Genomic DNA, 26,883 nt, shown 5'->3' with positions numbered 1-26,883 from the left:
TTGCCTCAATCACCAGTACGGCAGCTCCTAACCACACCGGCACTATGCGTCCCCTGCACAGAGAGGCTCAAATCTCTTCTCAAGGATTCACAAGCAAAGCGTTGTGGATCCCTCCAGCAGGAAGGGACCCAAATTCCCTGTCACTGGACAGGGCTCTTTCGGCACGACGTGCTCCTGTGGCGGTTCTCTGGCCGGACACGCCACCTCCATCCCCTGAGGGGACACGGCCTGTATACGAAGCCAACAGCAGATGGCTGGCATTCAAGACTTAATTTTTTCTTTTTAAATAAAGTCAGATGCGGATGGTGCTGTTCCTACTTTGCCAAAACCTGACTGGAACATGGACAGAGACGTGTCCGAGCAGGGAAGCCCAGCCCAGCAGGATGCTCCCGAAGAGCCTCGGAAACAACCGCACGAACCCACCCTGACTGAACCAGCCCCTCACGGGGCAGCACTGCCCTTGCCCTGCCCTCACCTGAATGGGGTTTTTGTTCCTCTCACCTCATTTTGTTGCTTTTTTTTTGTTCCTCTCATACTGACCTCATCTCATTCAATGCCCATTAGCGACATCCTTCCAAACCTTTAAATGGCAGCTCCCCATCACCCTCCAGCGATCCCCATGCCATCCCCTGGATAAAATCCTTACCACATCCATCCAAAACCACCGCATTCGTACCCCTCCGGCAGCTCAGGCGAGACGCTGGGGAGGCTCCCCAGGCGCTGCGATCCCCCAGTGGCCACCCAGGCCCGCGGCCCCATCACCTCCAGACACCCCACAGTGGGAAGGCAGGCTGCCCGCCCGGCTGCAGGGCCCACTAATTGGGCGAGGAGCGAGCTCTCCTGATTGCAACGCATTGAGAACAAACCTTCCAGATCCCTAAATTAGTAAATGATAACTATTAACCACTCCCCATTAGGATGGGGCGAGGGGGGGAGAAGGAGGGGGGGGGAAAGAACGCCTGGCTGTTAATTGAGAGAGATACTCTAATTTGGCAGCAGCGGGAGACCCTGGGGACCACGAGGCTATTGCTGCTTCTGCACAGGCAATTCGAGTGCCAGGGAGGCTGGTGCTTCTGCGGAAGGAGGCAGACAGAGGCAGATGCATCACCCTCACAGCGTGCATGCACCGCGGTACCTGCCCCTCACGGCAGGACACCGAAGGGCAAGGCTGGACGGATGGCTGGACGGACAGACAGAAGCTCCCCTTGCAGCGGGGTGTCCAGAAGCTCGTGCTGGAGAGACCTTTCCTGCCCCTGCCAAAGCGAAACTAAGCCTCCTGATCCTGCGTGAGCGTTATCAGTCACTGCTGTGATTGTACACGCGCTGATAATCTCAGCTCTAGTTTCCATGCCAGTGGAGACTTTCGTTTCTTTTTTTAATATTTTTTGTTTCTGATAGATATATATTTCCCCATCAGTTTTTCTGGCTATGCATGCAACACTAAATCACAGTAAGGATCAAAGAAGTATCTCTCTGCTCAACACAGAGCCCTGGCAAAATAAAACTTTTACCACTTTTCATGAAAGGCTGAAGCAAAGAGGTGGGCTTTCCATTAAACCCTCAACATGCACAAGCTCCTGGAAAGGTTTCCTAGCAAGTGCCCCCACTCAGAGAGCAGCCCCAAGGCTTTTGCTGGTCCTTCCATTTTCCTCTCTGACCTCTTCCACAGAGCCACTGTGCTTGGCTTTTTCATGTGCCTGATTACCAGTGACATGAAATTCACACCCGTACCCATTTCTCTGTGGCCTTCTCATCAGGGCAACAAGCAGAAACACTCCCTGAAGGAACAGCACATTCATAAGTCTGCCATGCCCACGGGATGGAAAAAAAAAAAAAAAAAAAAAAAAAAGAGAAAAAAACACAGATGAATGTTAATCTCTCCCCCTTGCCTCCAGCAGCAGTTTGTACTCTCCCACGCAGAGAAAAAGGAGGCTGTAACGTTTGTGGAGGCCAACCTGTCTGGAAAAACATAGACTAAGAGCGGATGGCAAATTCCCTCCTATACCAATCCCCTTACAGTAAGGAAAGTGAAAGTCAGCCCCGGCGTTGCTGGTGGAACAGATCACAGGGGCTTTGAGGTGCTGCTTTTATGCAAACGGCAGAGCCGGAGTGCTCAGGATTGCATCAGTTCGACATCCTCACTGCATAAAATATTCTGCTCACACACCACGCGCACTGTGTGACATTTCTTACGGGGATTATTATTATTGTTGTCAGAGTACATATTTTGTCTGATCGCAGGAACACAGAAATCTGTGCAACGCGCAGGAAGGACGCACAACCGATCCATTTGAGATGTTAATTCACAAACCCAGGACTCGTCTGTAGCCTACCTGACTCCAAACAGCTGCTTGCTAACCATGAGTAGGCAGGCAATAAACGCATCCAATACGGAGCTCGGAGCGGTTGCCAGCACACATTTCTTTAACGGGATGGGCCTGAAAGGTGTCTCTCAGCACGCCGTACCGTACATGCGCCCAACCAGAGCCGGGGAGAAGCTCAAGGCAGGAAACCGAAGCGCGTCTTCGATTAGCGCAGCTCACTCGAGAGTAGTGCTCTGCTCAGATTTGGTTTTGGTTTGCAAACTGCGCTGGCATTGGCTAAGAGCCTGTTTGTAGTTTTGTTTTTTTAAAAAATAAGCCCGCCCAAAAATAACAAGCCAGGGAGCTAAAATAAACACCATAACACACATGAAGTCACCCTGGCAGGAGCCGGTACCTTAAAGACCCCTGCAAGACGTGCCTTTCTCAGCCTCTGTTTCACAGCGCCCCGTCTGCACCTCTCCCATCTCCCCCGGAGCCACCAGCAGCCTCCATGCTGCAGGATGCACAGGGCGAGCACCGGGGCAGCACCAGCCACCTCCGACCTGCAGAGTGCCTCCCCACCACCCCTGAAGCACTCGGCTGCCCACTGAGGTGCCTTACAAGCAAGCAGAGCCCAGCACCAGCTTGGTGCCAAAACGTCTGACAGCACCTCGGTGGGCTCCCAGTTCTCGATGTTAATTCCCAGGGAACAGACCCAGCACCATCCCGCTGCACGAAGACGGCAGACCCGACCCTCAAATGCACGCACCAGCAACTGCAGCCACGGCTTCGGCACTGCTGATACCTGAGGATCCCAAATCCAAAAGGATTCGCTGCCTTGCCCTAGCTCCAGGTAAATGACAGCAGCAGAGACGCACTGCAACTCGTAACTCCAGCAGGGGAGAGGTGGAAGCTCTCCTCTGGGTAACCCCGAGAAGAAATCTGAGCCCTAAAGGGAGAACTCAGAAGCAGACTGAGGGGAAAAAACGCACTATTTAACGTTAGTATTTATTAATATCTGGGCTTCAACTGCGGATAAACAGACAAGAATCTCCCTGCCTGTGCACATACTTACAGGACTGTTTACACTTGAAGTCCAAAAGGATGTCCTCATTTTGTAAATAATTTGATCTGATGACTGCATCAGAAAAAAAGTGCAATTTAAGGCTACACAGAGAGGCAAAACACTTGGCTACCGATGCCTACACGGGGAGGGTTAAAAAGACCAACAAAACAGCAGGGTCCCTACAACTCAGCAAATGGTTCAGCGAGAGCTCAGCACGTAACACAGCGTGCGTTTGGCACACGCCAAGCTGTGCCTGCTCCAGCTTCAGACTCCCAAGACTTCACTTCCCAGTAAGTCATCCTCATCACTCCGCGTGACAGGGCGCTCTCCCGCAGGTAAGCGTTACTTACACCCAGACACGCTGTACTCATCCCGTTCAGCAGGCACAACACACCGAAAGGGCACTTGCAGAGCCACCGAGCAAGCAAGCCACGGGCAGACTAGGGACAAGTTTGTGCCCCTCTCCCCTAGGGAGCAGAAACAAAGGCTCCTGGAGGATTTGCCGGCTGAGCTTGCCCCGTGCGTTTTGTTTTCCTTTGTCACATGCTCACCGATGTGTGCCTACATGGTTGTAGCTACAAGTGTATGTCATTTGCTCAAGATCAATCACTTTGCATGCCAGGGCAGCCGGGGAAACAGAAACCCTGCACACAAGGAACTCATTGCTCTAGAAAAAATATTATTTCCAGCAAAGATTTGTTCTCCACTCCAGTCAAATGCACCAACTCAGTTTGCTTCCAGTTTTACTTCTCAGTGGGGAGAATACCTGTGATGAGCCAGAAGAACTGCCCGAGCAGTCTCAAAAGTCATTCAGAGAAGAACATGCTACCAACATTTTGAGCAGACTGACAAATACTATGGTCCACTGCAAGCCATTACGCTTACACCAGGTCATACAGCAACCACATTAACTCCAAGCAAACCTTCGTGCAAATGGAGAGAAAACCCAGAAGGAATAAGGCTTTTTTTTTTTTTTTTTTTAAAGCAGTATATGTGTAATTCTGGTGTAGCTACTACACTTGGCATAGCTGCAGATACTGACGTGTTTATCAGATACTGATGCTATGTCTGATATATCTGACAACAGAGTGGAACTCCACGCTTTTAAGAAGACCTATGTTTCTGGTCCAGAGGAGCAACAAAGACTGAATGAGTTTTGAGTTGAAATCAGTGACCACATGTGGTAAGAAAGGCTTGCCAGGATGTGATCCTTGATGATGACTTCATCCTGCACAGCTCCCTTGAAAAAGCATCAGCTGAGACATCTTGCCCAGAGCAGCTCCTGCAGAGCACAACCCAACCAAAGAGGAGACAAGGGTGCCAAAAATAACAATAAAAGTTTTTTCCCCTCAAATAATGAGGTATCCCTTATAATTCAGGCCTATAAAACCAGATTTGTCAAGTTCTAAATTGGGTTGCAGCAATATTTCATTACAGCATAAATCTTCCTCACACCCTAGTAAAGATGCCTAATAATTTAATATGCTATAATTTATTTTTATTTTTTTTTAATCTGGAACTCGTCAAAAATAGCCTGAAATAGGCATCTCCTTTATACTTTATAGTCCCTTTTCCATATACATACAGCCTCCAAAATGTAACTGGCTCGCATTCTTTGCATGGAAAAACATTTGCAAAGCACGGTTGTATTTAGACTAAGAAAGGTTGTAATTATCTCTCTTGGGCTTCTTAGGTAGGTCAGTGCACATCCTACACAGGCTTCTGTATTATCCCATGATATTCATTGAGCATCATTCTTTTCAGAAGGCAGCAGAACCCCTTGAAAATAATTACACAGAGTAAAAATTACAAAAGGAGGAAGAAAAAAAAAAAAAGATTCCAGAACTTTTAGGACATTTACTTTTTAAACAATAGCAAATTTCGCAGCACTTTTTTGCTGAAATGGATTACTATGCAGGATTCTAAATCACAACTGGTTCATAGACTAATAGTTCAGCGGATAATATGCAAACAAAAATAAAAGAAAGGAAAACATATTTAAATAGGGAGAGAAAAATAAATATTGCCAGTAGTACTTGTTATTAAGATTTGGAATTCCCATTCCTTCCTAGCTAATCAGGTCTTCAATAAAACAGAAACCATTTTGAAGCAGTTACCGTAAGACGTCTGCATAAACCAGCACTGTGAAAAATTAAGAACGTGACACATCAGTGCTATAGAACATACACATTTTTCTTTGTGAAGTGGATATGGCGAGAACCACTACAAGAAGTGAAGCTTGCTCCAAGTTTGAAAAGCAGTGATGTCACTTTCCTTCTGCTTCTGAGAAGCGCGCAGAGTTTACGTCCTCATTTCCTGCTGTCTCTCTTTACTTTTCTTAAAGGCAGCAACATACAAACAGCATCGCAGCACTTCAGGGCTGGGATGGTTGGAGGAAGGTGGGACAAGCCCGTTTTCAATCTCACCAAGCTCCTTTACCAACAATTTAGTAAAACCTACACCACCCATAGTTAAAACAGAAGGTGGACTGCTTTTACTTGCTGTGTCTCTAGCAGTCTGCATGCAATTTTGTTCTTAACCCCCCTCAGACAAGGGTCATCAACAGCGTGTTGAGAAGCTCATTCATGGTCCTGATCTGGCAAAATCCCACCACAAGAATGCGCTAGAAAGCATCAAAATCAAGCACGTGGCAACTGAGACGTGTCCGACCAACTGGAGCTTATTGCAGGGCTGCACAAGCAGGAGCAGAGCCCCCGATGCGGGCTTACATCAAGACAGCAAGTGTCACAACCACGTCACAGTTCGCTGCCATAGCTTTCCAAGGCAATTTTAAAGGAGGAAAAATTAATGTATCTATCATTATTTACTATCTAGACATAAAATGTATAGAAAAGAGGAAAATATGTCTTTTTTTTTTTTTAGTGAAATACTTTATGCTGGGGTAGGGCTGACTCACTTCTCCCACAAATGAAATGATATCAACCAATTCCTAAAGAGCGAGGCAATCTCAAAGCTGTTCACTGGAAAGAAAAGAGGGAAGGAAAACAAAACGAAAAAAAAAAAAGGGCTGGGTTCCTACTATCACAGCAGTTAGCTAGCACTGCTTCCCAACCATCCCACTCCCTCTCCTGGGGCTCCCACCAAAGCAGCAGCAGCCTCCCGATGGTATTTGAGGCTCTGAGAGCTCCTCCAGCCTCCTCGCCCCACTGCTTGTGCTGGGGAGGCTGCAGGACAGAGGATGCTCTGGGCAGGGTTCGTGCAGCCTTCTGAGAAGCTGGGGGTTACCTTCTGAGGTTGCTGTGGTTTGGGTTTTTGGAGCCAAATGCTAGGACTGAGACTGCTAACAGGAAGCTCCCTGGTTCACCATTCCTCCCAGCATTCCTAAGGAACAATCTGTCTGAAAAAGATTTTTATTATTGTTATTATTTTTCCTTAAAACTAGAACCTGGTTATCTAAGATTAATGCCCAGCCAGTTTCCCCCCATTTTTTTTTTTTTTTATTTTTTTATTTTTAAAAAAGAACTGGGTTGGGTTTTCTGGCCAACGAGGAAGTGAGGCTCAGCTGATAGCTGTTAAGCTGATGCAGATCTGCAGGAACTCTAGCAAGTAGAGTGCAGTTATTCTGCATTTACAGCTCTGTCAATAAAGGCAAAATCCAGGAAAAAAATGGTTTTCAGGTATTGAAATTGTACTGGCCTTAAAAACGTAGTTGTAGCAGATTTCTGCTGACTTTTGAATTGCTCAGATCAAGGGGGGACCTGTCTTAATTTTCATCTTTCTAAATACACTTCCGCTGGCAACTGAGTTAATTCAGGGCATCTACTACAATTAAAATTTAATTTTGTTATTCTACTCAGTGCTTTGTATTTCACATCTGCAGTTGTATACACACCAAGAGCATGTTAGCATTCGTTTGGTTTTGAGCAAGTGGCACACAAGAAAGTAAACACAAATACCTGACCCTACATGAGCAAATCACTAATACCTCAAACACAGATTTTTATTGTTAGCATTCTTCTTGTGTGTGTGCTTTAAAGAACAACAAAAAAGCAGAAAAAAACACCAAACTCTCTCCTGAGCAGCAGTTACTCACTGAGAAAAATGATGTTTTCCTTTGCTGAAACATTTTTATAGCTGGGAAAACATGCAAGGAATGGCTAAATTCATGCGCTTGTACATTTATTAGCTAAAATATTTCTTCATGGAAGGTTAACCAACAGTTATCAACAGTTATGTCTAACGTGCACAGTCACTTAAGTGGTGCTGTCCACAAAATACTAGTGACAAGTATTGGTATAAACAGCAAGGGAAGGACATGATAGTGTTTATTTCACAGGTGGATCATCTCACAAATGAGACTCAGAGCTTTTATAGATTTACAATTAGCAGTATAAATTTTTAACGATTACAGCCTTGGTTAGTCTTCGTACCTGGCAGAGTTTACATCTACTACTCCCAATGCACTTAGTCTCGATTTTGAGACCAAGACACACCAATTAAATTATTTACATCCTGAACATTCACTACTGCCCTCCTTTTGTGTGCGTGTGATTTGAAGAAAAAATAGAAAAGTCTCCAACATCTCTTCCCAGAAGTATGCTTTCTAGGTTTTCACATACAGAGCAGACTGGAGCTTGCACCAGCTGATCTGTGCAAGCTTTGATGACTCGGTTTTCAAAATAAAAGCCAGGAAATTAGTCACGGTAGAGTAGCATCTCTAGGGGGCAGTTTGGGTGGCCACCAGCAAGATGTGCATGGCAGGGTGTGCAAGAGAGAAAGATTGGTATCTACCACTTCCTCTCTTCAGCCAAAAAAAAAAAAAAAAAGAAAGAAAAAACTAGAGAGCTCTGTCTTGCTTGCTGCAGACGAGCCCAGAGGCCGGAGAGGGCCGATGCAGGCCTTCACACACCACCGGAGAAGCAGCAAAACCAGCAGCTTGGGTGGGGAAGCCCCCCGAAGCCAAACACGCACACAGTTACACCAGCTTGGTTAAATAGCGACCTCATTCCGTACCTCAGAGGGGGAGTGTTATCAAAGCAAGCCACGGACCGTGAAACATCAGACAGACCTGCAGAAGGACAGCCCTCCCCACTCATAAGCAGCCACTGGATACCTGCTCAGCATCCAAACCCATAAAAAATACAAAATATCCTAAAAACTCACAACCTCCCCACAGCAAGCCCGCAAAAGGGGCCCTTCCTCCCACCCCACATGAGGAAAGGAGAATCCCCCCGCACCCCAAACCACTCGAACAGGAGATCTGACCAGGCAGAAGGTTTGGTTTCTTTAGGGTTCAGACCGTGCCCCAATGCGAAGACAACACGACAAAACTCAAGCAGCCGGCAAGAGGCAGAGCTGCTCCCAGAGAAATTTTAGAAGCTGAAGCCATCGGCAGCCACCCCTCAGACAAACCCGGACAGCTTGTTTTGGCCACGAGCCAGGGCTCAGTCGGAGCCGCTCAGCCCCAGCCCAACAGATTTCAGCGATTACACGAAACGCGCCGGCTGGTCGCGGGGCCGGCTCAGCGCGCCGGGCAAGACCGCTCTCCTCAGGGACAGCAGCAGAAATGGTCAATGCTCAACAAAAAAAAGGTGTTTTTAGCACTACCTGCAGAAGGCCAACGCCACAGGTGAGGAGACGAGCAGCAAGTTTTCCTCCACAGACCATTGGCCTTCTCCTAGCACCTTGCCACACCTACCCGACTCTCCAACAACGTGTGTACGTGACAGATTGAATTTTGGGGGATCTCGGAGGATACTGAGATTCTCTAACCAACAAGTCCCACATCCTCCACCACAAATCCTGCCAGAGATGCTACAAAAGCAGGTGCAGAAGGAAAAGAAGGTGCGATGGCAGCCCAGGACCTAGCCCTGCGTGCTAAAGGATGAGGAGCTGAGCAGGAAAAAGACCCCTCCAAATGCTGCCAGAGCAGCAGCAGCACGCCACCAAGATGCAGGACCCAACAGGCTTACCCTAGTGGAAGTGTTTTGTAATAACCTATCTTTTGTATGCTTCCATGTCACTAACACAGGATGAAAGAGGAACAAAAAGGCACCCCATGAAACTGAGAGAAAACCATGCAGGAAGCCTCTGATGAAGATAAGAACATGGAGAGGGCGGAGAAATGGATGGATGGACTTGCTGATCCTAAAGGTTTTTTCCAACCTGGATGATTCCATGATTTTATGAAATGGGAACCATGGACTGAACCAGCCAGGCTGGAGAGGCAGCCAGGGAGCAACCTCCACAGCAGCTGTGGGATGGCTGGAGGAGAAGAAGAAACCCTCCCTTCCCTTCCAGGGCACCACCCTTCCTAAATCACTTTGAGCAACCACCACACCATTGCAGTACCCTGGCCTAACAAATGCCTTTCAAAGACCTCAGCCCAACACTTCCTCACTCTCCCTCCTTTGTCTCTTCTCACACCCTTCATCAGCCTCCAGGCTCCTCTCCCTGCCTCGTGGCTTTTTGCAGGTTCTGGGCAAGACAGCAGCACACAGCACCAAGACATGAGGAAACTACTTTGCTCCCTCGCCAGAGAGGGTGGAGGAAGAGGAAGGGACCGGACAGAAGAGCCTAAGCCAACCTCAACTGGCAGCAATCACAATTTGACCAAATCCAATTAACCCACCTGCAGCCCTGTCTCTGGCGGACTGGTGACTCCAGACTGGAAGGGCTTTGCAGGAAACTGTTTTCTTTATGGATGCTGTTCTCCTTTATCCTCATTAACGTTACTTGCTTACTTTATTTCAAAAGCAGGGAAGCTAACTATCATTTATACTCAGAGCTGCGTAACACAACCAAAGTCTTGCCTTTCACACAGAAAAACACCTTATGAAACAGATTTTAGTAGTGTTCACCTAGAAAAAGGCTAGGGAAAGGGACAGAGTAAAAGACATTTTTTTTCAAGCTTTAATGTTCTCCCCGGAAAGCTTTTCCAAACACCAGTATGAATTCTCAACAGATTTCTAGCCACATGGTAATTACATAGGCTAATTCCTTTGAAATTTCAAATGTTACTTAACAGCAAAAGGGCGATGTTAATAGTCGGTTTTTTTTAAGCTTTCTGGGATCATTACTTTACTCCAACTTCATACAGCCTGGAAAGAAGAAAACATACACAGAGAAAGACAGCAAGAAGAAAGGTAGAATGCGGCTGTAATTTAGTAAGAAAAGGAAAATTTGATGGATGAATAATGCAGGAATGATGGACTGGGTTATTCAGTTGTATGCAGCGATATGACCGCGTGACAGGGCCTGTATTTACACCAGCACACGTTTGGTGAGTTGGGGTTTCTCTTTCGCCTCCTGCCACATTCATTGCGCAGCCCCTACAGAGCGTCGTGCTCCCTCCTGGAGATGGGGAACCTGCCCTTGGCCCAGGCCCACGCACCTCCACCACCTCCCAAGTCACACCGGCTTCCCTCAGGGACCAGACAACAAAACCCACAACGCACAGAGCCTTTATAAATAAGAATTCGCCATCTTTTTCTGGAACTAAACCTCCTCATCCCAGGAAAAAAAGATGACAACATAAAACCCTTCAGCATCATTTTTGTTTAAAACTCAACAGTTTCAAAACCAATCTTCCTCAGCTATTAAAGCAAGTCAGGAAGATACTGTGGGGAGGTTAAGCTCACACTTCAAATCCACTGCTTCTGATATCTGAGAGGTTTCATACGGATACTATCCCATAAACCCTTCGGCATCACATTTATGAGCAGAAGGACACATTTATTTCTTTGGATAGGATAGATGGAGTTGATGACCAACACATCAGTGGTGAAAACTGCTATGCAATAAAAAAACCCACAGCCATGTGAATTTGTAAGTTCCTCTAACGAAGTAACATGTGCCAAGCCAAGCAATTCTGATGAGTTACATTAGAAGCCTATAGACTCCTCAGAAATAATTAACTTGCACAGAGCTGCATCTGCACAAAGACACACATACACTCAAGAAAATAAATTCTGACTTCTTACATCCGTGTACTTTCACTTGAGTGTAAACCTATAAGATTATTAAGTATAATAAAGCTCTAAAATGGATGCTAAAATGGCATTTGAGGGCAGCATCAGACATTCCAAAAACATACATAAGCTGAGTTCTATGTACTATATAAAGGCAAGTTTCAACCAGAAAGCCTTACTGTGATTTGTGGTACTTTAAAAGCACTCTTGTAACAATTTTAATAGTTTAAAATATTGGAGCTTAGTCCCAAAGAGATATAGCTAGCGCTAAACTGCCATTTTAATGGAATTTTTGCACCCTTTCTCTACGCTCCACTTTATAAATAAACCTCTAGACTTTTTATTGATTTTTTTAACATGATAGATGGAGCTTCTCTGGCAGAGTGGGCCAAAGAACAGCCCGTGAAAAATTACAGGTTCGCAATTTGTGAAAGGGACAACAATAACAGAACTCCCCAGGGAAAACTATTGCAATATAATGCATATACGTATGCGTGCTCATTGCTTTTCAGATGTGCAGTGCATACGCTCAGATATATACATATCAAGACCTCTTTACTAAGTTTACTGTCAGAAACAATTAAAAGAGTATCACCCACAGTTACATCACGTGCCGTACATCTTTTGCAGCTGCAAAGCACAAGCTTGATTCAGCGCCTGACTTGAGTAACGCTTGCTCTGAAGTGGTGTGGGTCACGCCACCAGAACTGCCTCAAGGAGGAGGAAGTCTTGTAGTAGTAGCTCAAGTCCAGGAGATGTAGAAGTAAAATCATTCACGAAAGCTGTTATGTAAATACACCAACAGCTAGCCTGAGTTACCACAGTTAGCAGGTGTCAGAGCCTGCAGGGTCCTGCACCAGGCAGCTTCCTGGGATAGCGTCCTGCTGACCCAATTCTGCAACCAGCTCGGCCCATGGGAACGTCACCAAGCGCGTCTGTGGTCAAGCCGTGAGATCACAGCTCCTCCTGCAACCGAGCTGAGCAACATACGGCAGCAGCAGACTGAAAACTTACTCCTCGTGTGCACGGATGGGAGCGTAATGGATTCATAACCTACCCATGTGAAAAAGCCAGGGTTAGTTCTCCGGCAGACAGGGACCCCTTGGCTCACGTGATCCACATTTCAGTTACCAACATTTTGCTAAGGACAAGCAGAACAGCTGATACTACAAGTTCTTTTCTTACATAGGGAAGGACAAACAAACTTAAAAAAAAAAAAAAAAAAAAAAAAGGAATCAACAGAATGCCAGCAGCAAAACCTAAACTTTTTTAGTACAATCACAGATATTTTGCAGTATTTTGTCTTTCTCCATTTGGTTCATCTCTCCTTACTGCAATTTTTTTTTTAAACCTGGATCTATTCACTATATGTGTATATTTGTGTGTGTGTGTGCGTGTGTGCAACTAGATTGAAAAGGTTCCTTGAACACATGACTGTACAATATTGTTTGAAATCTTTGCAGGATCTTGCAGACTCCTGTGTGCTTAATTTTAGAAACAAGGACAACAACAAAAAATCAAGAACCCAACAACAACGTCTGCCATTTCCATATGTGCTCTATATTTTACTAGTTCTTTACCAGAAATGAAAACAAAACAAAGCAAAACAAAACAAAAAGCACCGCAAAAATATTAGGGGTATAATGTCTTCCCTGACATTTTCACATGCAAGATACTTCTGAGTTGCTGGGCTCCTAGAGATCTGCTACACCTGGCTGAAAGTTCCCCAGCTGATACATGAAAGGAATGGCTGTTCAGAGGGCTACTTATGGGGATGTGAAGATGATATGGCAAAAGTACCTGGAATACTGGGGGATTTTTGCTGTGCAACGCCCCGGAATGATTTTCAGTGGATGCAGTAGCATTGTTTTAAGTCCAGAATGACTGCAAGTCTCCCCACATCCTCCTCTTAATAGTTGCTCTTCTTCAGATGATGGAAGGAAAATCAGGGTCAAAAATGGCTATGACGGTAGTAACCAACAGTGATCTAGTACACATGCACACAACAAGCTCAGGATGCTCAGCAATACATACAGGGGAAGATGGGGTCAAAGAGTGGGAGACAAGCAAAATAGAAATTTTATTTCAAGTCTCCTCCAGCCCACACCACCAAAGCCACCAAGCAGGGGTGCAGCACATGCCCAACATAGAACCTGTGGGCTGATGAACGCATAAGGAATGGTGTTTTTTCCCAGATTTAGCCAAAGCAGATCCAAAACCAGAACTACTGACTCCTCCTCAAAAGTCACAGCTCTGCAGCTGAACCATCGCTGCTACCAGCCATCCCGTTGCCCGATGACAAACATGAACTTCAACGGCCAAGATTTTCAACCTGACATTTTTGCTAGCACTGAACTCACACGGTCCTTTTTCCCCATTAGAAGTCTAATTTTAAAATACCGCCCCGCCTCGGTTCGCAGGCACCTGTTCCCGACAATTATCAGAGAACATATGGAAAAGAAAAGAATAGCATATGGCTGTACGGGGAACTGCGCTGGCGAAGTCCTCCCCTCGAGCTCTAGAAGGGACGTGTAATTTCTCTAGTTTTTTCTCAGAGGCCACCTCCACGCCGTGTGCGAGCACCAACATAGCTGCAGGCAGGGTAACGCCAACACGAGCCCCTGATCTCTCCCCTGGGTACGGCGGGTCAGGGCCATGTGCTTCTGCTCCCTGCGGGCATCCCCTGTACCTCCTCCTCTGCCAAGTCCCTGACGGGGACTGTTACAGGAGAGCTGGAGCATCAAAAAATGCACAGCATGTGAATGGGCAGCTGTAACTTTCGCCTGCCACGAGCCTGATGCAAAACTGCTGACGTACCTGGCCCAAAGGCCTCCTCGCCTTCCTCCCAAAGCAGGGGGCAGCCAATGAAAGGCAGGAGGGAAGGCAAACCTCCACATCAGTCATGGCACTGGACGGTTTTGTTATAACGTTTCCTTTATTTTATAAGTAACTGGAATCAGTTCTGCACATAGAACAGTGTGGCTGGAAATTTAGGAGCCTGGATGATTGCTATCCTTTTGCTCTGTCTCTGCGTGTGTTTGGCACCACCATCATCCCAGCACCGTCTGCCACACACCATCACCTGGATCCGATGTTGCGTTTCTCCCCTTTCTCTCCTGCATGTGTTTGTTTTTCCCATGGAAAGTAACTTACTTAAAAATTGCCTCACATTAACAAAGGCAGCAACCAACTTTCCAAAATGCCAACTCGCAGACAGGGGAGACCTGCGCAGCCCCACTGAAGGGTCACCAGGCCCACCGACAAAGTAAGCTCTGTGCCCACCGATGTCAAAAGGCTTCAGCCCAGAGCTTTATTTCTTACATTTAATTGTACAAAAGCACAGTTATGTGTCTCTGAACCGAGATGAAGTTATCACCAAGCCACGGGATGTAGGGAAAGACTCAGGACGTCGAGCTCGCGCCCAGCTAACAGCCCAACGGGGAGGATAAAAAGGCCTGAATGCAGCCCGGCTGACATAAGCCGTGATGTCACTTCCATTAAAAAAAAAAAAAAAAAAGAAATGATCTTTTTTCAGATCCAAGATGCAGAGATATGTAAATCATCTGGCCTCCATTTCAAATAAACAGTGCGAGATAACCCACAAGTTAATAACTCCTGCAGCCTTCGTTCCTGCTCTTCAGAGGGCTCCAACAGCGCTGCGGGATCAGATCATCGGGCGAGCAGGGAGCCAAGCCGCCTGTACGGGCACGCAGCTCCACGGCAGTCCCACCCTGCGGTGCCAGCACCGTCTGGTTCTCACTCTTCAGCACCGTGTTTGTTTTTTCTTCTCTTTGGGGAGGAAGTAATTTTAAACAAACTATCAAAAAAAAAAATAATAATCTTGCTCTAACAACTCTACAGTAATTTTGGTACAGTCATGGCTGAAATTTACAGTTCTCTAAGGATAGATTTAAGAAGCCAAGCAAAACAGGTTAGGATCAGAGAGAAAGGGCATCTAAGAATTACAAAAAATGCCCAGCTAAATTAAGAAAAAATAAAGTTTAGCCAAACAAAAAAGAACAAACCAAAAGGAAAGTCTGGAAGTACAAAACAAACAACTTACTAATTTTGGGTAATTCAGAAAAGGCTGCACAAGAATTTAACCATTTTAAAAAATATTTTTTAATATTATTAAGTTTTTAAATAGGAAAAAAAAATAAAATTCCACATTTCCACAAAAAAGTCACTTCTTAAATACAAACTTTGCCTTAAGTGCTATGCATACCTATTATGCCAGTAAATATTTTCAGAACTTGGGAACATTTATGAGAAAATTCAACCTGGAGGGTAATCTTCCTGAAGTTTCTACTTGGCAAATGAAAATAGTGCTTTTTCACAGATGAATATCCTTCCCTGTAATTGTTATTCTGTTACCGTCATGTAAATTGATGTTTCAACCAAATGCAGATTGAAACCTACCTAATGAAAAAAAAGCACAAAAATCAAACCAACCTGCACAGGACAGGGCAGAACAGTACTAACAACATGTAAGCACAGGTTTCTAAATAAAAAAAAGAGTTGTTGCATAATTTATTCACTTCCCTACTAGTTTCAGAGATTAAGAAAGATAGCAACACTCTGAGATAACTAAAAGATTTCTTTTGCCTTTAGCTCAGTAATTTACAGGTCTTCAGGTTTTGTGTTTTCTTGTTGTTGCTGTTGTTCAATGGGAAAATACTGTGGAAATAACATTTACCTGAATTCCCAGCCTACAAAGCTCGCTCACGGCAGCTCGATACAGCCGCTTGTCCACCAAGCGCCATAAAGAAAGACTTACAGTAAGTGGTGACTAATCTCTACAGCATATACTGTACGTGTATCACTGAGTCAGCTTGAAAGTTCGTTCATTCACTCAAACACCGCTTCTTCCATCCCCTCTGCTCTGATCTGCAGACAGATCTGCAGTCTGGCTGCGCTTCATTCAAGGAGAGGTTCTCATTGCCTTAATAGGCAATAGGTGCAGGTACAAAACCCTCCTGCTATGGCACAGGACTGACCTAAAAACCATGGAGTCGCCCACGCAGCAGCAGAAAAACAAATAAAGCGAACAAAAAAGGTCCCATGAGTACAAAGGTCCCCATGAGCACAAGCCCCCATGGCATGTGGCCCCTGGCTCCCTGCTACCGAAGGAAATGCTCAGTCCCCACCTTTGGCTGATCGTTTGGCAACCTGGCTGTGCAAAGCAGGTGAGACACGGCAAGGCCAAGTGGTCTGGCCCACCGGTATCAAAAGCAGCCCCAGAACAACACGGACACACGCTACAGACTGCTAGAACGGGCGCATTCGACTTTGCATTTGATGGGACCTAAAATAAGGTGCCCCGCTCTTTTGTTCTCTTTTTTCATTTCTTGCAATTTACATACTTAGCAGGATGGATTTTCCCAAAATAACCTGAAAGTAAAAGTTCCTCCTGAAAAACTGTTTGTGCTAAGTATAGCGTGGGGCTTAAATTTAAGGATTTTCTTCACATAATTGAAGCGCATCGTCTGCTTTGTAATTACAACTCTTCAAGTAGAAGAACGCAATTATTACAGAGTAAAATAACTACAGCTAAGAGCTGCCTTAATACACTGACCCAATCTTGCACCTTCTTCCAAACAGTCACAGAAGTAGTTTAAGCGACTACAATATGAATAGACATTGCCACAGATGACTAAAAATTGAAAAATTTGGCCCAATCTGGAGCACACTTAATCCAACGGAAGCCTCTCCATCAACCAGCTTTATGCAGTAATCTACATGCCATTTCCACAAAGTCTGAGCTGAAACCTTATGAGTTTTGGACCATCGCCTACTGGCTGAGAGCTGGTCTTTAAAGCCAGATGAGCCCATGTTATTTTAATGAACCCCTACTTTAACTAACGATCGAGTAGTTAGCCTAGGAATCGCATGCTACCAGACTTGAAGCATGGAAGTATCGTTCCCTTCATAAATTATTGCACTTCTGCAGTCCTAGGCTCTCATTTATATCTGTGCACTCGATAGTCAGATTAAAATTCGTTTGGACAGTTGGAAATCTTTGAAATACATGTCTGCTAGCACCTCGTTTTATCACCCCCTGCTCACGTTGAGCAGAACCTCAATAGGCAGGCAGCCACAGTTGGCTTAACACACAGACTTTTCATTAACAAAACAGCACTTAACCCAGTGTCTTTTCTCTGTGTACCTCCCTCTTCAGGTGTATTATTTCTTTAAATTTAAAGCTGTTTTTAACTTCAAAGACTAATTTTTACTACAAGCAAAATGAAGGGTAAAATTCATCCTCTGCAATGCATTTTTGGTTTTCAAGCATATAAATGGAGAAGCCTTTTTTCATTTTACCTGCAAGGCATGTTCTCTTATTCATGCTTTTTCATTATAATAGCAGCAACTTTAGAAAAGTATTAAAGTTCATTACGACCTAGCTCTTTCAAAATTTCATAGTGCTGGAAAAAAAAAACACTTTTCTTTAGGTAAAATTTGCTTCTCATTTTCTACTTCTCTCAAACACACGTAGGCAGTAACAATACTTTTTTATCTTGATCCATGCAGCTCAGATACCAGTTTACTCACTGACAGCATAAAATAAGCCTGGCCGATGAAAAAATACAAAGAATTACTGCCCGTCATTCCCACTGAGAAGTTTCTTCCAGTCTTGCAAACACACAGCATCAGTGAAAAAGAGGGAGAAGCTACCTGCCCGTGCTTCTGCAAACATGCTGACTTAGAAGAATTACTGCCACCTTAAATGAAGACATGCTCCTATCATACTCATAAATATGGGTTCAATGTAGTTATGAATATGAATCTCACTTTTCCATACATAAATTGTCTGCTAATTCAGCAACCTCCCTCCCCTCTGTACCTAATACTGCATTACCTTCCCTCTGTACCTAATGCCAAGTGCAGACTTACTGAAGCATGTGCAGATGCTTTGCGGGGCATTCCTGCAGATGAAGACTTCAGTGACGAGTGCTTCGCTGCCTGTGTCCAGAGAAACCTTCTAACAAAGCTGTTACCTGGTTCCAACAACCTGCCCTATCTTGGCGTGATGAGGACGGTGGGAGTCCTTCTGGACAGAGGCAAGAAAGCCATTGCTAATGCTCAAATGTGTACAAAAATACCGTGTTCTGCCCTGCGTGGCATGCTACTGCTCTCATCAATTGTGTTGCCAAAGAAAGTCAGAACTTCAAACAGTTTTACTCAGTCCTTTTTATAAAACGTGTCTTGGTTCAGCATCTCACCACTAAAGCATGTCAATCTCTGAGATGGTTTTCTGCCCTATTTTTGCCAGGAACTAGTTAGAATATCACTGCAAGTACTTGTTTATTATCATTGCTGTGATGCTGAATTCACGTTTTTACACTGATCAATAAAAACTAAATCAACACACTACACACCCAGCCCACACATGAAGAAAATTCATTTAACAAGGAGATCAAAGTTGTCTACCTTCTACTGCTGTAAAATCACAACCAGCCTGTTGGTTTTGCCAGTTATCTTTGAAGAGTGATTGGAAATGAACAAAAAAATAATTCTGGAAGCACGTACTGAAATCGCAGATATAAAACACAGATAGAAGGACAGATGCAAATAACCATGTGGGAGACCGCTGAGTGAATTCGAATGGCGTGGCAGGCCAGCGAGGCAGCAGTACCAACGCTTCTGCAAAGCTTCCATGTAGGTGAGCGTTAACTATTTCTTTTGTTCCATCAAAATCCAAAGGGTTGGCAACTGGACGGCTTCCACATATTTCCCTCCGCTGTATCAGGGGCACAAGCAGCAACCCAACTGCTGTGCTCCAAGCCGTTGGGTTTGAGCTACACATAATGTAAACTTGCGGTTCAGGGGACTGTAACCTCCTGCACTCAGCAGACACAGCTTTGGTAATGGCCACAGAGCTTGTGTTTATTTAAAGTCCCACATCAACCTAGGAGCCATTGCAAAGGTGATACTTTCAGCCTCCACAGAGAGAGTGAGGCGAGGTGCTTTCGCTGCTGAAAGCAGACCATGTTCAACCCAAAGATGACCACCTCCCCACAAGGTAAGCCCAGCTCCAATGCTCAGGACGAGACAAAGTGAGAGGCAGGCCAAAGGGAAGCAACAGCAAGATAATTAAGAAACTCGTCCTAAACATCTCAGGCTTTGGTGGCCTGAATTTTTGGGGAAAAGAAAGCTCAGTTTAGCTATGTAGGGTCTTTAAGTATTAAGACTTGTGGCAGATGTGAATCACTCACAGACCAGTCAGTATCCAACTCTTATTTAATACCCCACTATTGTTGCTAACAGTGCAAGGCTTAACTTCAAAAAAGAGCAAACAACTATGAAATTTCCACGTGAAAAAACAGCAGTACTATCTACTAGTTGACTTTCTGGTACAAACAGGCTCTTCCACCAGCATGCCCTCTCTGTCTCCCAGAAGGAGCCTGCAGGGCAGCAGCAGAGATGCAGCACCAAGGGCACAAGCCCAGCAGGCAGAAGGGTCAGCAGCAACCTTCCTGGCATGGCAAGGAGCTACACACTCCTGCCAAACAATCCCCATTTACCTATTCCCACGTCATGCATCGCTGCACTGTCCACATAATCTTCAGCCTCTGATCAAAGTGAGCATTAATAGCATCTTGTCTTATGCCTCCAGACTTTCACAAATCTATAATGAAGCATTTCCAAATCTGCGAGATTTTAAAACTGTGTTCAAAATTAAAGTAAGTGGAGTCACTTGGAAGAAAGAAAGTATTACAGCATATGAATAATATACTTCCTACTCAATGATAAATTGCATTCAATTCTGCATGCATAGCAGAGGGCTACTGCAACTTATGCAAAGCTCCTAGAGCATTTGTTTCACTAGGACCCCCTTAAAACCATAATCCTGCAAGAGTGCCCATATGCATCTGTGTCGTAGGACAGCAGTGTTTACCCCACTGGCTGCTCCAAAACTACACGCTAGGACTGTACTGCATGTTCTGTTAAGAAAATGAAAGAAGTTACTATTTAGGTCAAGTGTAAGATTAAGAGAGAGAGAGAGAGAGAGAGAGAGAGAGAGAGAAAAGAAAAAAAAAAAAAAAGGTTGTTAATATAGCTGTAATTGGCATAACCCTCCAAATGTAAATAGAGATCCTTCCAAGAAAAGGCATTTCTAGTTTTGATTTGGCATGTGAAACATAACAATACTGGGAAAAATACTTTCCTGCTAATACAACTGGAGCTCAGACAGGACTCTTACCCACACAGAACTGTTGCAAAACCCCTCGATCTCCTAACATACACTATTTTACCAGTAGAGTTTTTGGTTTAAAGGGGAGAATGTATTTCAGGCCATTGCTAAACCCATTAGCATTAGAGGTTTTTTTTTTTTTTTTTCTTTTAAAATACAAAAACTAGAACACAGACTTCCCTCCTATCTTTCCCCACACCCCCCAAACACCCATACACTAAAAATATATAAATAAAGGAAATGAAACTTCCCCATCAATGAGAATAGTGGGGGGGGGGGGGGGGGGGGGGGGCAGAGAACAAAGACAAAAAATGGGTCTGTACAGAACCTTTTTATTGCCAGCTAAGAATCAAACAACTTTAAGACAGAGAAGTTTTCAGCCATTACCAAATTTTAAATTGAATAGCCACTTACTTCACAGGATTTGTTTTTCACAGCCCTATGCTGAAGGAATCATTTAGGATTTAATATTCAAAGAGAAAGTACCTGGTGTAAGTTCTGCATCTCAGACGGACCCTGTCATTCTTGAGGAAGCCTGAAAGCCTTGAGACAGGGCAAACAAAAATCTCCCACCTTTTAAAACAGAGCTGCTGATAATTTAACACTTAACCCATACCTGTTTTGCTGGAGCAACCCTTCCCCAATCCGTATTTTTGCAGCCTTAACACTTCAGGATTTGCTGGAGGTTTTAGTACCCGAGTCAAAGCTTTTCCTCATTACAGAACACAAGATTTTTGATAAACAACAACAAAACAAATACCAAAAAAGAGCATCTACAACAATCTCGCTTTGCTATAAATGCAATGAAGTCTAAACATGAAGAGAGAGAGGAGGAAAAAAAAAAGGAAAAGAAAAAAAGGCAAAACAAAACCTTGCAGCACAGCACTTCAAGGACATATCACAATGCAGTCTCTATCAAAAATCTTACAATGAGCACTTGACAAGAGGAGGGAGGGGAAAGGCAGCAACCATTTTCTTGCTGGACTAAAAAGACTTGAGAAAATTTGTGATAAGGCCCAGGACGGCTGATTTATAAAGGCCTCAGTGGTAGCTGAGGAAAACTCAGCATCTGTGTCCATGTTCCTGGAAAGTAAACTGACCAGCCGAGGGAAAGCTGTATATCAGTGATCTGGACAAAATCCTAGCAAATTTTGAACTGTAAACGGGAGAAAGACAAGCCAAAAAGAAAGAATCAGCTACCTTTCGAGCCTACCTCATATCAGCATTTTGGGTCTTTCCAGAGCAAATCATCAGTCAACTACGAAAACTGAGGTGGGCTGTTTGTGTGAGACGCGTTACCCTTTGTTACGGAGTAAGCTAAAACCACAAGACTTGTTTCTGTCAGAACCTCAAAATACACCCAACACTACAGAACTCGTCCAAAATGTTGCAGCAGCCCCACTGTCATACATAGAGCCTAATCTCTAAAAAATACCCCATTACAGGGTAACGGGGCATCCATTAAGAGCGTGCTGTGGGCCTCCCAAGCCGTTATCCCCCTGAGAAGAAAGTGAGACGAACTACGCGCCTGCCTTCTGCTTTCGGAGGCAGCAGGTTGTAGCCTGAGCACATTTTCCAGCTTTTCCCCACACAAATCAATGTCCTCTTTCTCTCAGCAGAACTCTCTGAAACCGAGGGCTAGAGAAAAGCCGGGAAATGTCACAGGACTTGGGTCGATTCTTCTGATCAATGCGAGGTGCGTGCGCTGTAAGGGTGAGCCGATAGCCAGAAGCCTGGCGGACCCGGCCCGCTGATGCTCCAAGCCCCTTGCTTCCAGCATGCCCACACCACCACACAGCCAAGCCGGGGAGGCAGAAAATTAACACCTGTACTAATTACTCTTCCCCTCAGAAGCCAACATCCAGCACGAAACGGTGCTGACGGGACACGCTGTGCTGCCCGCGGTGCCATCCTGCCCGGGCTCGACCACGCACCTCGAGGCCTAAGGGGCAATGTCTCCCCAAAATCTGCAAGGCAGCTTCACTCCTGAGCGTGTCCTGCTCAAAAGCCACTGGATCTCTTCAATCTGCCTGGTTTCAAGAGTTAAGAAAAATTAAAAAAAAAAAAAATGACACAACTTTGGCCACCGTTCTTTGAGCCGTGCTCAGACACACTCTTTGAAGGAAGAGCCGCCTGTCTTGAAATATATTTGAACGTGCTATTTTTGTCTTTATCTTAGAAGGCCCGATTTCCCCTCACCGCCCTGCAATTGATGACAATAATAGGTTTCTCAGCACCGGACAAGTTATGAAGAGGTTTTAAACCTCCACAAGCAGCAAAACTCACTGCCTCCATTTTTTTGTTTAGTTTCAAACCCAGCCCCCCTTCCTACGAACACTGACACACACGGCAATGGTCCTTCTCAGCAGCTCCATGGAAGCCAGTGCCACCACTGGTGCTGCTTGACAGATGTAAACACGCGAGGGCTTGGAGGCTGCCCCAGGCAGAATTAACCTGTGTGCTCGGAGGTGCTCCTGTCTGCACCACACAGGAGGACCAGAGGCAAAAGAGTCCCTCTGATTCTAAAAGGAAAGCCAGACAGATCATGATTCCTTGTTGGAAGCCAAAAAGCCTCAAAAAAAGCCTAAGGGCTAAATTCTTGCCCCTTCAACAATTACCTTACCTCCACCAAACACTGCTTGCCCTTTTTTTTTTAAAAAGTATTTCTAAGGAAGCTGAAATGAAACTGCCTTATCTCACAAGTTGCTATGACACATCATAAAGAGACACAGCCTTCCAACACCAGAATCTCACAATGACGCTACAGACCGGGGGGCCTCTCTTTAGGTTAGTACTGTCCCATTACAGAACTGGGAAAGGGAGAGGAACACCTTCTCCACCGCTTTGCCAAGCAAGTTTCTAAGTGACATATTCCCCACTAGAATGGAACAAACAAAAAATTACAGAAAGAGTTTAAAATATTCACAGCAGAATATTATCTCACATTGCTTTAGGAAACTTGCAGTACATTATGTGACTGTTTTCCTTATACTCTTCTCACACTCCCTACCAGATGCTAAGTTACAATCTCAGTTTATAATGACAAACCTCAACACATCACTGGAAAAATTAAAATGGCCTGAAGAAGTACAAGCAATGGAGCTCCTCAGCTTCCAGCCTAGGAATTCCCTTTTCCAACCCAGCCCTGCTGAGTGCTACCCAAAAGTGAAGCAACCTGAAACAAGGACTCACTTTCCGGTCTTAAACACAAACCAGAGGCACGTGATCAGCGGCAACACAGAGGTCGAGAGCATTAAGTGGATAAGACATGGAGCCTTTTTCAGCCTCACCAAATGCAACGTGAGTCAGTGTTAGATAGGGAGGTTAGTCATGCTGTGGTTTATTTACGCTAACCCTGGCCAAGGCAGGATCCCTACCTGGCTGCCCCTGGGCCCCATCCCTCCCCGCGGGTGCCCCGGGCAGGACACGCATCGATGGCAGGGTGATTAAGTGCTGCCCTTATCATTTTGCCAAGAGGCTGATCCTGCACTCTTCACTCGGGTCAGCTTCATCTGAGTTGTTTTTCTATTAAAGTTGCATTACTCTTATTTGGGCTTTTCAAGATACAGTGGTTTGACTGCCACCCCGACAGCGCTGCCCAGCTCCTTGCTGGAATCTCCCAACTTCAGAAACTCGAGCCGCTTATCGACTGTAATGGAAAATATCATAAAGGCATTTATTTGCAACAAAATTTTCACGTGCAGCATACACCAGCGCTTACTTTTTCCAAAGCACTATCTGCTATGGAAGAAAAATGCACATGACATGTTTTTCTTTCATATGAAAAAATCACTTATCAAAGTTCTAAATAAATATGGTCTATTTGGCACAACTTTATTAATTACAAAGCCACACAGCTTAACTTCCACACCATCTAGGCCTCCATGAGCACTGATGAAGTAGCACCCTGGATGTTAAACATGCGCCTGGGATAAGCCTCAGAAAAGAAGGTAACATACCACAGAACTTGATGCCACGTCACTCCAGCGGGTATCAAAGCGAAATGGTTATTTCTAGATAAATATGTCTTATTAAGGAAACGGCTCCGTTCTGAGCCGACGTAACATCCCAACGGACCACGAAGCAGATAAGCAATCACGGCAAACGGCAGCCTGTATAGCGTGCAGGAGCTGCTCACGCACGCACCGGTATCACAAGAGCAGGTCGGTGTCACAACAGCGGGTCGTGCTATCGCGACGATGCCTCCGCACTTCGAGGGGGAGAGTCAGGTCCCAGCAGGGCGCCCCACGGGATGCTCGCAGGAGCAGCGGCATCGCCCTGCGGAGCAGTGCAGGGGGCAAGGCCCAAGCTGAAGCAGTGAACTCCCCTCTCTGCAGCAGACACAGCAAAATTATAGCCTTCGAAGATATAAAACTTTACCCCCGGTGATTACCTGCTCACCACGTTAATCACGCAGTTAAGCACTTTGCAATGTTTTCCATAAATAGTTTAGTTATGGGTCATCATATCTACTTTGCTGCTATTAGATTAGTCTGTAAAAATCTACGGACGTCAGCGGCGGCTGCAGGAATTATGGGCGGCGTGGCCGCGCTGGGACAGCAGCAAGAAGTCAGATTTTACCGGACTGCCGTGCCGGCACCGCTAAGTTTCACGCCCTGAATATTCAGGGCTGGGCTGGTAGGCATGAAAACCGATCTGCGAAGTCGGCAGAAGGATGAGTAGGCATTATCCATTTATTAACTGGTTAACTGCCAATTAATTTCCCTTGCAAATCATCTCTCTGGTATTTAAACATCTGGCTAGCAGTTTTTCTTCCTTACCCCCCCCCCCCACACACACACCCCCCGGAATTAGGACAGAAGAGGAAAACCACATCCTTCTGCGCCCCTCCAGCCACCTCCTCGCTGCCTGCCCCTCTCCTGGAGGGGGACAGCGGGGCAGAAACCCCGTCCCCACCGCGTCCCCGCAGCCTCCCTCGGGAGGAGGAAGAGGAGGAGGAGGAGGCCGCGGGGAGCGCCGCGCGGGGGCAAGGGGGGGGCACGACCACGCGTGGGGCTGCCCCTGGAGGGCCGTGGCCCCCAGCCCCGATGCTGTGACACCCCAGGGGGGTCCCCCCCGCCGCGCTGCCCCCCCCCGGGACCAAGCCCCCGGCCCCACGGCGGGCAGGTGGGGGCCGCGCCCCGCCGCCCCCCGCGGGAGGAGGAAGAGCAGGAGGAGGAGGAGGAGGAGGTGGAGGCAGGGCCTCGCCTCCCGGGCGCTGCGGCCCGAGAAGTCAGCTGCAAACTTTTTTTTTTTTTTTTTTTTTTTTTTTTTTTGCAACAGAAGCCCCAGCTCATGCAAAAATGAAACTTGCCAAGCGTTCCCCTACCTGGCGTGAAGTCTGCAACAAGTGCACGCGGGGCCGGCCGCGGGGCTCGGGTTTCTCTCTCTCTCCTCTCCTTTTTTTTTTTTTTTTTTTTTTTTTCTTTTTTGGCTTGAAATCCCCTCCCTTTCCCTCTTTCACCATGCCATTATTTTGGCGGCGCCCAGCGAGGGATCGCGCTGTGAATTTCCCCCCCCCCCCCACGGCGCGCTGCCTGGGTCCTACTTTCTGGCGGCGCTGGGCCCCCAGACAAATATCGCTCCGCCAGGAAACGCAGCTCCCGGCCCGGCACGGCTCGGCACGGCTCGGCCCGGCACGGCTCGGCTCGGCCCCGCTGCCCAGCACATGGCCGGGACGGGCTCCCCCCCCAGCACCACCCCCCCCGGCCCGGGGCAGCGCCGCTTACCTCGGGCACGGCCTCGCTGTGCGCCACCCGCGGGGCTCTCTCCTCCTTTCTAATTTTTATTTCTTTTTTTTTTTTAATTATTATTATTTTCTCTGCCCCCCCCTCTTCCTTCTCTCCGCGATGCGCCAAAATCCCCGCTGTCAGCAAAATCGCTGTCAAATTCTTTTTTTTTTTTTTTTTTTTTTCTCGAGAGGAGAGAGGAGGGAAGGCTTTAAAAAAAAAAAAAAAAAAAAAAAAAAAAAAAGCAGAAGCAGAAAAAAAAAAAAAAAAAAAAAAGGGGGAGGAGGCTGCTGGGAGGCGACGGGATCCCTCCGCCGCCCGCCACAGCCGCCGCCACCGCCACCGCCACGGAGCCGCCCGGCCCCGGCCCGGTAGGCAGCAGGAAGTCGGGGCGCTGCTGCCGCTGCTGCCGGCGGCGGCCGCCCGGCCCCGCGGCGGGGCGAGGGGCGCCCGCCGCCCCCGGGGCCCGCTCCGCCGCCCGGCAAGCCCCCCCCCTTCACTCCCGGCCCCTCCTCTCAGCGCAGGTGCCGCCGCCGCCGCCCCGGCAGCGGCTGCCGGAGACCCCCAAAGCCCCCCCAGACCTCCCTCTGCCCCCCTCAGGGCTCCGGCTGAGCCGCCCCCGAGCCCCCCCTCCCTCCCAGAGCCCGGCGTGGTGCTG

General features: G+C 46.4%; 1 protein-coding gene across 2 annotated transcripts in view; it reads right to left on the bottom strand.

Moving 5' to 3' along the window:
• Window positions 1-26,286, bottom strand: part of TRERF1 (transcriptional regulating factor 1) — a 98,428-nt gene extending 72,142 nt beyond the window's left edge. For both annotated transcript variants that reach the window (XM_084283573.1, XM_084283574.1), the window contains exon 1: window positions 26,226-26,286. The gene's annotated coding sequence lies outside the window, so the exon portion shown is untranslated. The remainder of the gene's footprint in view (window positions 1-26,225) is intronic.
• Window positions 26,287-26,883: the final 597 nt, after the last annotated feature.

Source organism: Netta rufina (genome assembly GCF_964035555.1).
Source record: "Netta rufina genome assembly, chromosome: 3".
NCBI lineage: Eukaryota > Metazoa > Chordata > Aves > Anseriformes > Anatidae > Netta > Netta rufina.
The sequence above is the reverse complement of the archived record's forward strand: the minus strand, read 5'-3'. Positions and strand labels throughout refer to the sequence as shown.